Source organism: Pteronotus mesoamericanus, unplaced genomic scaffold, assembly GCF_021234165.1.
Source record: "Pteronotus mesoamericanus isolate MK-2021 breed Mesoamerican mustached bat unplaced genomic scaffold, CSHL_Meso_final contig_130, whole genome shotgun sequence".
Classification (NCBI taxonomy): Eukaryota; Metazoa; Chordata; class Mammalia; order Chiroptera; family Mormoopidae; genus Pteronotus; species Pteronotus mesoamericanus.
Genome location: NW_026555060.1, coordinates 15,207,904 through 15,223,175, shown reverse-complemented (window position 1 = coordinate 15,223,175; position 15,272 = coordinate 15,207,904). Strand labels below are relative to the sequence as shown.

Sequence of the window (15,272 nt, the reverse complement as noted above, 5' to 3'; positions counted from 1 at the left end):
TCCATATGTAAATTACTACATTAAGTACTAGAGCTAAGAGCTAATTTCCATAGCAAGTATTACTATCACCATTGCATAAAGAAAGGAAACTGAGACCCAGAGAGATTAAATAAATTCTCCTGTGTCAATAAAATACAGGCAGTATTCCACCACTTTTTAACACTGCATTGTGTTAAGATTTGTGTTATAATGATGAACAAGACATAGTACTTCCCCTTTAGGGATTCTGGTAGGAGAGACACACACAAAGAATGGCCCTATGGCGTAAAAAACATACAATCCCAACAGTGAGGAGCCCATGATCCCCCTGTGAGTCAAGTATTTCACAAATCGCTGTCCATGAACCATCTGCAGTAACATCTAAGGTGCTTGCTAAATATCAATGTTTTGAGGTCCAGTCAGAAATCTGCTGTGTCAACAAGTTTTCCAGGTGAACCATACACACAAAACTAAGTTTCAGTAAAATAGAAGCTAGGGAAAGATTCACAGATAAGAGGACATTTAAGCCAAATGATAAGCACCACGGTAAGTACTGTGGGAGAACAAAAAGGTAGACTGTGGTTCTCAAAGAGTGGCGCCCAGACCAGCAGCATTAGCATCATCAGGAAATGAGTTAGAAATGCAAATCTGTGGACCTCACTCCAGATCTGCTGAATCAGAAACTCTGATTCATTTCATTCCAGTTTGAGAATCACAGACCTGACCTTAAAGAAGAATATAACAGAAAACGTGCATGGTTAATAATACTCGTTAAACAGCAATGCTGGGCAGAAAATGACTGTGTATCAAAAACAAAGGCTTCATAATGAATGCCATATAAGACTGATTTTTTATCATGGTGTATCACAAAGGTGTCTCAAAAGTAGCTTCCCAGTACAGGAATATTGATCAGTATTACATATTTAGCTATTTATACTGAAAGAAGTCCTTCTAATTAGTGAGCAGCTAACTCAACTACTAAAAAATCAACAGGTTTAGTGAAAATTGCTTCTGTTTTAGAAACCAGTAAACACAGATTCAAATCCTTGCTTTGTCACTTGATAGTCCAGTTGCAGTTAAGTAAACTTCTTTACTTAAAGAAATCATTACTTCTTTTTCTATAATATAGACAATTATTCTATGTTTTTATACGCCTCAGGAGTTTCTATGAAGACCAAATGAGATAATATGGAATAGCACTTGGTATAGCAAGTAACTGGCGTAATTTCTCAGTAAATGTATATTTCCACTCTTCCTTGCATAGTGCTTAAATGAGGATAACTACTGTCCTATTTCTATGTTCTTAAGAATTAAAATTTCGATTAGTTATAAAAACATCCTTGCAAAGTATCTCTTATTCAATTTTAAATACTATAAATCTACATTAATTATATAACCGATATCTTCCTAAAAAAACTTCATACGGTCTTCTATGTTCAAAGAACATGTCACTTCTGATTAGCGATGACAGCTATAACAGACAGCTGTGATTGCTTTCTCCATGAGATGCAGGAGCAAAAAGACAACAAACATTAGTTAAATCCCTGCTACACAGAAGAATGTCCTAATTCTTAAAGTACTTAGGGACTAATTATATCTGCAAATTCATTTTCAAATGGTTTGGGGGGAAAAAATAAACCAAGATACCCACACACCCAGACACACGCACTGAAAAATAAACATAGCAACAGGTTAATTGTTCCATCAGGATGAACAGCGTTTGTTTGCTATACTTTGAAAACTGTTTTTTGTTAAATGCTGGGGGAATTTTTCTGTATGTGCCAGGCTTTATTTTCCTTCATACACATTACCACTCACTGCCTAAAATTACTTTATTTGCTTACATATTGGCTGTATGTCTCTCCCACTAAAATGAAGAGCAGGGGTTTTATCATGTTCCCTGATATCCATGACACTTAAAATATCTGACACACAGCAAATATTCAATAAGTAATTAATCAGTTTAAATGTATTGTCTAGTTTAATTCTCACAAGTCTTCAAGATGGGCATTATGATCCGCCTATCACCACTGTACTGAGGAAAAAAAATGAGACTAACTCCTTGTACTTGCAAAGGGACGGAGAAAGGATTTGAACCCAGGTTGGACTCCAAACATGTTCTATGCAGCTTCAGAAGGAACTAAACTACTTATTCATTTGTCAAGCTTTACTAAATACAAGTAGACAGTATATTTAACAATTAATTTGAAAGGATACAGATACTCATTTCCAATCAAACTGGTAGTCAGGCTAGGTCCCTCCAGGGCCAACTCAATATTTACAACAGCTGGCATAAGGAACACCATCTATTTTCTCTTGGCTAGAGATTTGAGGGTTTAATAAGTTTTGTTGCATCAACTCATTGCTTTCATGAAAAGATTTATATAATAAAAGAGAAGAAACATTTATTAATTTTTTCTAATCTACTGTGTTCCAAAGGTGATAATACCAGACTTAGATTTAAAAATACAAAATGTCAATGACCATTAATGAGTTCTACAAATAAGAAAAAGTTGGCTGAGTAGCAACATAATGACTTTTGAAAATTTTTGATAGAAAATTTCACTTATACAGAACAGGTTGTATGTAGCTCAAAATAATTCAGTTTTAATTTCCATAAAGGAAAAACTGATTTTGCAATGACTGCTAGTGTAAAAAATGACACTTTGCCATCAACAAATCTCTCAATACACTATGCCAGAAAACACATGAGTAGACTTAAAAAACATACAGACTACACTAAAAAAGAAGCCAATGCTATGGCCAGTCCTATAATACCTGCTGAGAATTATACTTTTGATTCTTGTTTCTGGGCTTTCTCCAAAATTCTGACTTGCTATTACTACCTAGGTATTATCCAATTCCTCTGGACAATAGAAGCATTTTCCATAGATACCTCTTAATTACAGGCAGGTTCACTAAGAAATATACTTCTCATCAATTTCCATATTCTTTGACTCCTAGTCTTGAGTAAACACTTAGTTCCTTAATTTGAACAGTGCCTTCTTAATACTTGCTGTCTGCAATTCTGCTAGAACTGGAAATCAATGGTATCAAATTTATAATATGTGTTTTTCTATCTCTTGTGTCTCTATTTTTTTGTAAGTCATCTTCTAGATATGCAAAACTAAAAGCCTGATCCTTAATCCTGGCAATTGCCCAGGAAAAATGATTCCTCACTTCCCTGGATGATCATTTGGCAGAGTCTGATGGCTTTCCTGGCAATTCTTAGCAAAACCCTCTTTCAATTCTACATCTGTATTTTATAATTTCCCATTTTTTTAAAAAACACACAGGACATGTTAAATACCTTATTTATGTGTCATTTCCTTGACCTTATCAAAAGAAAAGGAAAATGTTTCCTTTTAGCACCCACATGTAATTAAATCTTTCTATATTTGAGAAAAGAAGTAAAAATACAGATCTGACATGGACAAAAATGGCTAAAATTACCAAGTACAGTAAAAGCCTCATTTTATGCTCTTTAATATAAAATTAGTAAAGACTTAAACAAGAAACCAACAAATTATACAGGAATTCATCTGAAGCTGAATTCTAGACTTTTAAATCAGAAAGCGCATGCATATTTTTACATTATTGTAAGTATAATTAGTTGGAGTAACTGCCATCCAAACACTGGATGAAGTTCTAGGTGGATGTGATTTTTATTCTCCATATCCAGTATAATGCAGTAGGTCAGAGTATGGGCCCTATTACCAGATTACATGGTTTAAAAATCTCAGCTCTGCCATTTATTTTCCAAGTAGTATTTCTAGATTCTGCACTATGTGGTACATGGTTGTATTAAAAAATATTGTCAATCACAAACTCAAATTTAATCAGGCCTCCTGTATTTTATCTAGCAACCCTACCTCCAAGTGATTTTAGACAAATGATTCATTTATTCCTATCCAGCAAGGTTGCTGTATTAAAATAGATAATCCATTAAAATGCTTACATCATGTCTTGTGCACTTATTACTATGCTAGGCTGATGATGAACCTTCAGAAGGCTTTTGTACCTGTTGGGATGGTCAGGGTCAGAGTGCTCATCACACTGCAGGTGCTTGATAAATACTGGTCGAAGGAATATACAACCTTAACTGTCATCTTAAGAGCAAGCCTAGGAATACAGACCAAACAAAAAGAATGCTAAAGAAAAGAATGTGGGAAACTAAGAAAAACTGTACTAGAAGATTTCCAGTAGCTGACCGGAACTACACACCTATCTTCAAAGAGACTGGGGTCTAAAACCAGAGTGCTTCATCTCTAGGCTTTGGGCTTTGTCAGTTAGAAAGATGATTTAAATCACTAATGGCCCTCCTCTTTGAAGAGCACTAAAGTCAAAATCACCTGCAACATTTAAATTATTTCGAAATTAAAATACTAAGCATACAAAGCAAATGGATGAAAGCAAATAGATTATTTTAAGAAATAACAAAATTTAAGCTATGCCAATTACAAAAAGGGCCCTGTAATGAAGTTGCACAGAAAAACATGTAAACCTAAGTCAGGGATCCTAGAGTTCTGGGGACAAGAGAAATGCAGTTCCTAATAGATTGAAAAAATATATCCTTTACACAAAGAAACACCCATATTTTAACCAAAAGTAAAGCAATAGAAAATGGCTATCATTAAAATTAAGCTTTTTCCCCTCTGCTCTCTCAGAGTTCTCAAACATGCTATTAATTTTTTTAATGGAACCAAATTTTCTCTGCTTTTATTATGAGTTTTTTTAAAGTGTTCTATTTATTAATTTCTTTGTTATAGGAAAAAAACAACTCTATCTCTATACAAGAGAAGGCAGCCGAGATTAAGCTGTGCTTCAATGTGAAAGTTATAAATTAGCCCTGGAAAAAGTATACCCTCTACAGAGGTGGAATGCTGAAGAGGCACATCACATAATAGAATATTAGAGCTCCAGGCATTAATTATTTAAAGAAAATCAATTAAATAGCTTATTGAAATTAATACCTATTTTTAGACCAAAAATAATTGAAACTGTAAGGGAGATTAAAATAATATCAAAGTTGAGTCTGAATGAGGGAAAATGATCTTTATTTCTCTATGATGGATAAGAGATTGCCACAGGAAAAAGGGGGCATATAAAAGAATTTATTGAGCAAAAGTTAGGAATTAAGGATCCACTACAGCAAAAAACTGACAGAAGGAGTACTAAACACCAAATTTAGGCTTGTGATTACCTCTGGGGGAAAAGAATAGGAGAGAGTAGTATGAAATACATATTTATAGCTATTTATGTCTAGGGGCAGGCAGGGAAGATGTGTGTGAGAGGCTTGGGGAAGAAATGCTAAAATGTTAAGATAACTAAGATAGATAGCAAGTATTTAGAACTTACATTTTCCCCTATATTTTGTTTGCCTGAAATATTTTGTCATTTTTTTTTTTTATTGTGGAAAACAGGCTTCTAATCTTTATTCTGTGAGTTAGGTTTGCTGATGGCACACAAAATTATCTCAAGAGACTAACAGAGACACAGTGCCTAACAAAAAACAATCCTTATATAGTGTATGACAAATATATCCTATATGTTAAATAATTAAGCAGAACCAATTTAATATAATGTGTCACATATTAAGTACTTTTTTCCTTTTGCAAAGGGCAGATGCAGTAAGGAAAAAAAGTGTGTGTGTGTGTGTGTGTGTGTGTGTGTAGTCTGGAATGTGAAAAACAGAGACATTTACTGAAGAAGAAACAAGATACAAGAAACATTGTACACAGGACAATGATGCCTTAGTCCCCTTCAAAATAGGCACCTTGGGACCTCACACAGTTCTCCCAATCGCCATCAGCTGCCCTTTTGTATTTTCCTGAATCTCATCGATAGTCTGAATTTCTTCCCTTTTGAAGGTCATTTTAGTTTGGGGAAAAGTCAGAAGTTGCAGGGCACCAAATCTGGGCTGTAGACGGGCTGAATCACCTGAGTAATTTAATGTTTCACCAAAAAAACTCTGCAGACGTGACGTGTGAGCCGGAGCATTGTCGTGAGGAAGCTGCCAATCACCAGTTACCCGTAGCTGTGGCCTTCTGAATCACCTGAATAGTTTCCACGGAGGAATGTTCAAGCTTCATGCAAAATTTGATGCAGATTCACTGCTCTACTCTCTCAGTCATTTTGAATGCAACAATCACACAGTAGACATGCTCACTCAGGGCATCTACTGCCCCCACTGATTAGTATAGTGAAGTCATTTTTCACACATGCACATACCAGTCCACTCCCCTTGGCTACCAGGTTACATCTATGTTGTGCAAACCATCCTCGTTATATTAACAATGGCTGGACTTTTTTTGGGACAGACTTTGTATATGCCAGCTTATTAAATCTAAGCACTCCCCAAATTTCCATTTTAGAGGCTCTCATTTCCAGGGTGATGACTAGTACTTTTTATCTCCCAAGTCTCCAATCTGCAGCTCTAACAATTATCATGAGCTTCAGACCCAAAATTCTAATAATATCTGGACACTAGCAGTACTATGTACACTAGCAGTACAATTATCATGAGCTTCAGACCCAAAATTCTAATAATATCTGGACACTAGCAGGTCTCAATCACATTGTATCTATTACAGAAAATCACATACCATCTCACTACTCAATCTGATTTTCAAGTAATACAAAATATGACAAAATGAAATAAAGTCTGTTTAAAAGCGGAACATGTTTTAACTTAATCATGATAAACTTTGTGTTAACCCACACCCATCTAATTTTTGTGGGAAATGGTCAATACACAAAAGTAAAAAAACAGCAGAATAAACCCTCATGAACACAACTTAAATAATTATAAAGGATCAATTTGTTTCATTTACACTACTCTTTATTTTCCTAAAAAATTTTAAAGCAAATCCCAAATATCATGTCTACTCATTCATAAATACTTTAAATATTTAGCATGCACCACTAACAAAAAAGAATTTTACTTTTTTTTTTTTTAAGGAAAGACAACAAAATTCTCCCATGGTTCTCCAGAGAATACTATATACTCTGTTCAAGGTGGATAATAAAGTGACAACAAACTCAATCCTACTTTCAGCTTCCTAAATGCTGACTTAAAATTAAGGAAAGTCCTAAGTCATGACATAGAAATAATAGCACCAAGAGCCATGAAATAAATTTAGAAAGATTTCACATGTTAAGTCACAATAGTACTCTAAATTCAGTTCTCAACCGAATGTTCAGGCTATGTATTCAAATTCAGTGAATTCGTATATGCAGGAGAACATACCCTCCATGAAAATCTCCAACACAGAGAACAGTGCCACGCTTATAGTAGATACTCAATAAATATCTATTACTGGCTGGTTCAAATTACAGCCCTAGAAAATGCTAGCAGTAAAACTGCCCCAAACCAACTTGGAGATTTGTTTCAGGAACAAAGCCACTGTTTTACAACTGATCTATAAAATTTCCTTCAAATAGTAGAAGGGAAATGCTGCCATTTAATAGTAATTTGAGTATAATACCACTAGGTGTCAGACATGAATCAAAATTTTCTGGCATTATAAACTACTGAGCAACGAAGATTCTGGAAGGGTGTTATTCATTACAAATATTTACTGAGCTCCCGCCATGTTGCCAGGTGCCAATTATCCTACAATGAACAAAGAAGTCCTGGGATCTGCCTTCTGGAGTATTTGAAGTTTTTCTCCAAAGTTTCAGGAATTTCACAAACTATGTATCATGCCTCAATTCATAGCTCTGTTATTTCTGTTGTGCTAGATTTTACTTTCTCTGCAAACCCAGAAAAGTCTGTTACAGTGCTCTAACCACCAGCAGCTATCTTTCCATCTCTGACCTTACTGTGGCCCCACCACTTAACCCATTTAACTTGCTCCTCAACTCTACCAAGACCTTCCATTCCCTTTGGCCCTCTCTATTCTCCAGCACTATCAGTCTCCCTCCAGAAATCACTTTCTTTCTTACTAAGATTACCCAGGCATCAATATTTCAACAAAATTCACCAGAAACCTCAACTTCCTCTCCCCCTTGACCTTAAAAAGCATTCAATTTGCCAATCTCCAACTGTGGAGAATTCTAACCATATGCTGCCTGCTCTTGTTCTTGTTCTACTGCAGCTAAATGAAATTGCATAACCCCACTGATTTACAGTTTCCCAGTTCAGCTAAGTTCTTGACATTGCTCACCCAAGTCTCTTGCTTGTATTTTTTTTTTTTTTCCAATCCTCACCCAAGGTCATTTTTTCACTGCTTTTAGAGGGAAGGGAGAGAAAACCGAAACATCAAAGTGAGAGAAAAGCATCGCATGCATCCAGACCTTGTACTGAACCTGCAACCTAGGTATGTACCTCAATTGGGAATCGAACCTGCAACCCTTCAGCTACAGAACGACGATCCGACCACCTGAACCACACCAACCAGGGCTCTGGCTTATATTTTAATTTCCATTCCTTGAAGGTTGCCTCCTGGAATTTGCTATTCCATTCTGATTTCTCCCCACTATTTGGATAACCTTGTCTCTTACTTAACTGTATCTAAATTGCTATATCCTCATTTTTTTTTTAAATTTTTGCCCATCCTTACTTCCTCTTGTCCTATCTCAGGTGATAATTTGTTTACCAGCCTTCTTCAGGACCTTGCTCCCCTAAAACATCTCTTCTCATCTGTAAACATCAATCAATTGCTATTCTTCTCCCCAGATCTCACGGACACACGTTTTCAAAACTTAAAAAAACAAAACTTCTCCCTATCCTTCTACATAGTTATCACATGTCCTTCTCCATCCCTTCAGTTTCATACTTCTCGAAAGAACAGTCTATACTCACTTATCTGCATTTTCTTCTCTTCTAATTCAGGGTCTCTCAGGCACTGACAAATGTCCCCAGGCATGGCAGTAGCAAAATTGCACACCCACTACCCCACTCCCATCCTCACTGAGGTTCACTGCTCTAATTTATGTTCCAAACTGTTAATGCTTAGTTTCCTCACCCCTTCTGTCCACTGTACTGAAGTCTTCTTAGTTACTTCACCAATTTGCTCCTTGTCACGTCCAGCCCACCAGTAGCTTTGAGTCTCCAGCCTAATGAATTCTCTACAACAAATGACAAGTTAACCACTCACTCCTAAAATAGTATCTTAATTAGCAAGCCACCAACTTTTTCTGGTTGTCCTCATACCTTTAAAACTTCCTCTCAGATTTCCTTTCTGATTCTTCTTCCTGACCACCTCACAGATGTTGCCTTCTCTAGGGTCTTATCTTTATTCTGCATGTCTTCATGATCTCTGTGAATGGTTTCATTTATGCCTAGGACTTAATCATAGCATATATAATGATTCCCAAATCTATTTTCAACCCCTATGAGCTTTCGCACCCAAATTTTGAAGTGAGTACTGAACATTCTACCAGCATCAGAAATGCACCTTATCCCTAACTAAACTCATTTTTCCAGGGGAGGGAGTGGGTACGTCTCCCCTCCAGCATCGCTCAGTTAATGGTACCTCCATCTCCATCTCATTCATGCCAGAAAAGCTCAGCATAATCCTCTACAAATTATCCTTAACTGCCGACATATAATCCATCTCCAAGTCCTACCTCCAAACCTCGGTAAACATAACGTCTAATATCTGAGGTCTGTTCTGGAATACTGCTTTTCCTTCTTCCTGATAAAATCCTATTCATTTGTCAATAGCACAAAGGACATCTCACATGAAAACCCTCCCAGGGTGGTTAGATAATTCCTGTGCTGTGATCCCGCAAGGATTGTACAATACATACTTCCCACTTAGGTAATTATTTCATACTTTCCTCTTTCACCAGAGTAGGAGCTTCTTGGAGCCAAAGCCTGTGTCATATCTATTCATGACATATACAAGCCAGGAACTGTTCCGGGTTTTAAGGAAAAAGGAATGAATCAAATAAACTTCCTGCTCTACATTCCAACTGAAAAAGGCAAATGTTCAACAAGAAATACTGTAACAGACGGTGACAAGTGTCACAGAGAATGAGAAGGAATGGAAAGTGAAAGGCAGAGCTGTAGTATTTTTGTAGTATGAAATGACCAGGGACGTCCTCTCTAACGTGACATTTGAACAACTATCTGAAGGAAGTGAGATGAGAAGCCACACTGCTCCCTTCCTAGCAAATAGTTTAGTCAGTGGCTCATGGCAGTGACTCAACAAATGTTTGCTAAGCGAATGAATAAACAAGCGGAAACATATTTTAAGACTTAATGTATTTCACATTCATACTGTAATATTTTGATTCTAGTTTTACACCAAAGGCAAACGGTTACCAGTTAAACTTTGGAAGCAGAGGCCATAACTATTATATTATATTATATTGTGTTATAGTATAGGATAGGACAGTATAGTATATAAAAATTAACTTATTACCTGGAAATATGAATCACATACTTTGAATGCAGACCAGTTGGAGAGCAATCAGAAAAAAAAAAAAAAAATGAGACTATCCAGCTAGGCGGTTCAAGGTCCTAAGTTATGGAGCAGGAAGGAAAAGAAAGACAACTCACAATCACCTAATCACAGAGTCACCTCTGAACATTTCTCATAGAGAAGTTATTTCCAAAGACAGTCTAGGACATTAATACTCCAACCAGGTACTTTCCTTGAATTTTTCATATTTCTAGCCCTATCTGCTCAGTACCCCACTTAGTTTTCTGAAATCCTGGACGTCATATTTCTTAAAGGTTCAGAACGCTTAAAGAGATTTTTTTAATTGCATTTATCCTCTTACCCTGACAAATTTTACTTAGTGTGTCTTTCAAAGTCTTGAATCTACAACAAAAACATTGAATTTCTGACAATGCCTACTGCCTACTTTAATCCAATCAAACTGCCTTCATTTCAAGTGACTGTAAATATGGTTTCCTGGGACTTCCAAAATGAAGTTAGAAAATTATTTTTGCCTCCCATTTAACTTGACTACCTTACCAATGTATTTTACAAAAACGAAGCACAAATTCCTACTGAAGTCCTGAAGTATCATGTTGTTGTTATCGTTGTTCTAGCTTACCCATTTAGCAGCTATGTGAAATAAGATTTCTAAATTTAAAAAGTGTCACTGGCACTTTGTGTTAGAAGGTGATTGGTGGGAGAAAAGGGAAAGAAAAGGAGAAAGGCAGCAGAGATAGAAGTTATTCCTCGACAGCAGCAGTGCAGATGCTAACATGCTAACTTCTGCAGCTTTGGGAACAGCTATTCTGGAGTGGTGCCAAGTCAAGGTGGTGGCACCTCCCTTTAGTCACTCACTCAACAAATATTTCAGCTCCTACTGCCTATCAAGGACTTACTCCGCACTGAAAATTCAACAATAAAAGACAGTTTCCATACTTAATAGTCTTTGATCTTGAAGTACTACATAAAAACTTTTCTTCCTATAAACAACATAAATCGTCTGACTATGTAGGAAAATTGTACCTTGCATATTCTAACGACCAATTTTGGACAAGAGATATAATCACTCCCTTATTCTTCTGTTTTCCCACATCAGGTTCGTGCTGCCGCCACCACCTCCCAGGAATGGGTATTTTAGGAGGCAGAAAGTGTCTCCTTGTTTACCGCATGGTGTGAGCAATTACTCAGATGAACTGTCTCCAAAATATGAGTAGGGATTTTCTGGCAGAGAATTAGGAAAATAATTTATCTGTATCTTTTACTAATTGCAAAATATCAAACAATCTAACTTTGTCTTATATAAAGTATCTTTTCAAACATGTAAAAACAGCTATCACTTTTTCCTCCAAACATCTCTTTTTCAAACAAAGTTTCAAGTTCCTTCAGTCTTTAAAAAAAAAATACATATCATAGTTTCAAAATTTACATATAACCTTGCCATCATTGTCCTTCACATCTGAGGTTCCCAAGTGTTTTAACGTTAATCAGAAGACCCTAGTGCCCATCCATACAATGGAGAAGTACAAAATAAGTATATTGAAGTTAACTTGTTACTAGCAACATACAGAATCACTTATTATCTTTGTGTGTGTATATGTGTATATATGTGTGTATGAATGTATGTGTGTATGTATACAAGCTTTCATATTTTTACATTAGGAAACATCGCCCACAATAGCAAACTACAAATAACTTGGTGATTTTATTATAACTACATTCATAAGATTATTTAAAGGCATTTTAGTAAGACAAATTCATAAGTAGCCAATCATCCAATGAAGTATCAATATACTAGAGCTAGTATAAAGAAATGCTGAATTTATATTTGAACCGTAGTACCGCATATACATATACATATGCCAAGCTACTAGAAAATTACCCCTCAATATACTATTAATATCAATAATATAACATATGTCCAGGCTAGTGAACATAAGCTTCCATTTTAAGGGCTTTTCCATTCAGCTGGCAGAAGAAAAAGCCCAAGTCCTATCCAGTTAGGACTCTATTAGGAGACACTCCCCACACTTATGAGTAAGGTAACTGGAGACGATGCTCCTACCCTCGGCGGCTACCTTGGTGCTACACAACGCAGGAAAGGGAGCAGAGGAGGAAGGGAAGACCAATCCCTAAGACATGACGATAGGCCAAACTTTATGTAGATACATATGCCAAATCAAGTAATAGCCTGGCTCTGGATAAAAGCAAATACCAATCAACTTCAAAGAATTTTCAGTAGTAATTTTTGAAGGTCAACAAAATAAAATAGTCAAATATACACAACAAATAAAAACCCACTCCAAGCTAGAACAGGCAAAAAAAAAAAAAAGAAGAGAGAGAGAGAAACAAACTCACAAATTCTCCTGATAATGGAATTACTAGACACATTATAAACAATGCTCCTTACCATGTTTGAAGAAATTTGAAAAATAAGCCTAAAACTATGAGAAATGATTGAGCTCGTTTGGTGTGGTACTCTAGAGGACTTGTAATAATAAAAATTTAAAACTCAAAGAGCTAAGAAGAAAATTATCAAAATATATTGGAAGAGATTATGTAAAATGTAGCCCCCAAAATAGAGAATTTAGGAGCCATGGGGCATAAAGTGGAAAAAAAAAATGTTCAAGACATCTTCAGACACCTACAGTTACTCTCCTGAAAAGTACTAAAAATTAATAAAACTATGCAACTAATGAGAGTATTTACCTAACTACCAGAGGAACTAAAATAGTTTAAACTATCAATACAGTTAAAAATGGATCCTAAAATGATTCAGTTAATGATCCTTCCCAAAGACATCAAAAATATCCACAGAGCTGTTAGTATTGCTAAATTTTAGAAGTAATGCGGCATGATTTTTATCCTGTACCACTGCACCACAGACTTAAACCTGCCCATAACAAGAATATCTTCGCACAATAAATTTTTATGTCCATATTTTAGTGTTATATTAATTTGAGGGAATATTCACCTGTGAATGAAAATTAATGGCTTTAAATATACCATATTTTCTCAGCTTAACAGAATTTATTTCTTCATTAAAATGAGGAACATCTGATATCCAGACACAGCGGGTATTGTACAGCTGGTATAAAATGACGAAGTGGGCCAATCAGATTTCTCATTCAAGAATTTGGAAGTATAATAATGAAAGAGGAAGGGAAAAAAATATAATAAGGACTGTACCTTATACATAAGTCAGCTCAGGAGAAAATTATGTATAAGCAAAATTAACTGTGAAAGTCATTTAAATCACCTTATAAATACCAGAGTTTCAGTTTTTGGAAGATCAAAAGCCAAGATTTTGTTGTTGTTCTTGTTCCTCTGTATTTAGTAGCTTTCCAGGACCCAGTTCTAGTGTCTGTGGTTCCCTGAGTTTCCCACAGCGCTTGGCTTTGAATTTGGAAATGCCCTGTTGGTTTTTAGAATTAACACATCTTTCCTGAGGTGGTTTGAGGGAGATTCTATTTCCTGCCACTAAAAGAGTTTTGGTTATTAGAAAACAACAATAGGCTATGGAGTTGTTTATTCAGAAAATATAATTTACAAAATATAAATTTTTACCACTAAGAAAATTTATAGAGTCCCCAGTTACTTTTTGTTTCTATTATTAGAATGCTTGAATATAAATTTTAAAGCCAAAGTAGAAATCCAGTAGTTATTTAAGCAGTAACAAATGACATAACATTTTAGAATAGCAATTTTCAAATGCTGTGCTGCAAGAATTTTTAAAACATGCGATACCTGAATACTTAGGGGCAATGACCTCTTTTCCCTTCAACTGTCAAATGAACAAATAATAACAGCCAACACAACAATGCCCAGCCAGTGTGAATGAATCAAAATTACACCTATTTTTTTTTTTTTGGTCAGATCAGCAAAAAATATATTTTTTGGTGAGTGTGCTGCAGAATTTTAGTAATTAATTTATGTGTGCTATGAAATGAAAAAGCTTGAAAATCACTGTATTAGAACACTGGAAATACCCTTATTACTAAACTAAGAAAATTTTTACTCATGGAAGAATAAAAAATAATAGTAATTATAATCTTTCAATTATTTCTATTTTAATTATTTATGAATATTTGCTCCACACATTTAAGAACAACAGGATGTCAACAAGAGAGCAATTTTCCACAAGCCACTATTACCAAAAACTATTTTTCTATCCTAACAGCTTTTTTTCTTATAAATGCTACTTGCATTATTGTACAAAAAACTAACCAACAAAAATGAAAAAAATTTAAAAAAAACAAGAAAGTTATATAGGATATAAGAAACAGAATGGAAAATTGGGTAAGGAGAATAATCAGAAAATTAAGTGGCAAAGAGATTCCCGTCTGTTGTCAAAAAGAAAGAATACCAAAATAAAACCTTTCCATTGTTTCACAGAATCCTAGCATTACAAGAGTATCTCTTAAAAGTCTGAATACAATCTGGCAATTAATTTTCTCTCCAGTGGTTCTAGGCTTTGACTCGGACCATTACACTTGAGGCTCGGATTCTATTTAATTAAAACAAGATTCACATAAAAGGATTTCGTATTCTCAGTAAGTTTGAAAAGAAATTTTAAAAGAAGTGAGGCTACTAAAAAACCGTAACATGTGGTTCAATTAAAATAATAAATTATATGTAGCCTGTCCCTAAATATGTTGCATTCTAAAAACTGATCTATTAAGAATTGTGCAGAAGTCAGAAGTTTTTCTCACACAGCCTATGTTCCGGTGGCTGGTCAGTGTGGTTGGAATGGTATATATTACAAGTACTATACTTAAGCTAAGTAGGCCTCTGTGCACTAGCCTCTGACCCCCACTGCCAACTGAGATAGCAAGCGCAAACCAGGACAAAGGCACTAGTAAGTCTAAATCTCGAACCTCCCAGGTCCACACTTCTAGCCAC

The 15,272-nt window shown here is 35.5% G+C and overlaps 1 protein-coding gene across 6 annotated transcripts in view; it reads right to left on the bottom strand.

Annotated features, from left to right (window-relative positions):
- The window catches only part of ARHGAP21 (Rho GTPase activating protein 21), a 134,658-nt gene that overhangs the window by 56,704 nt on the left and 62,682 nt on the right, over positions 1-15,272 (bottom strand). The gene's annotated exons all lie outside the window — the stretch shown is intronic.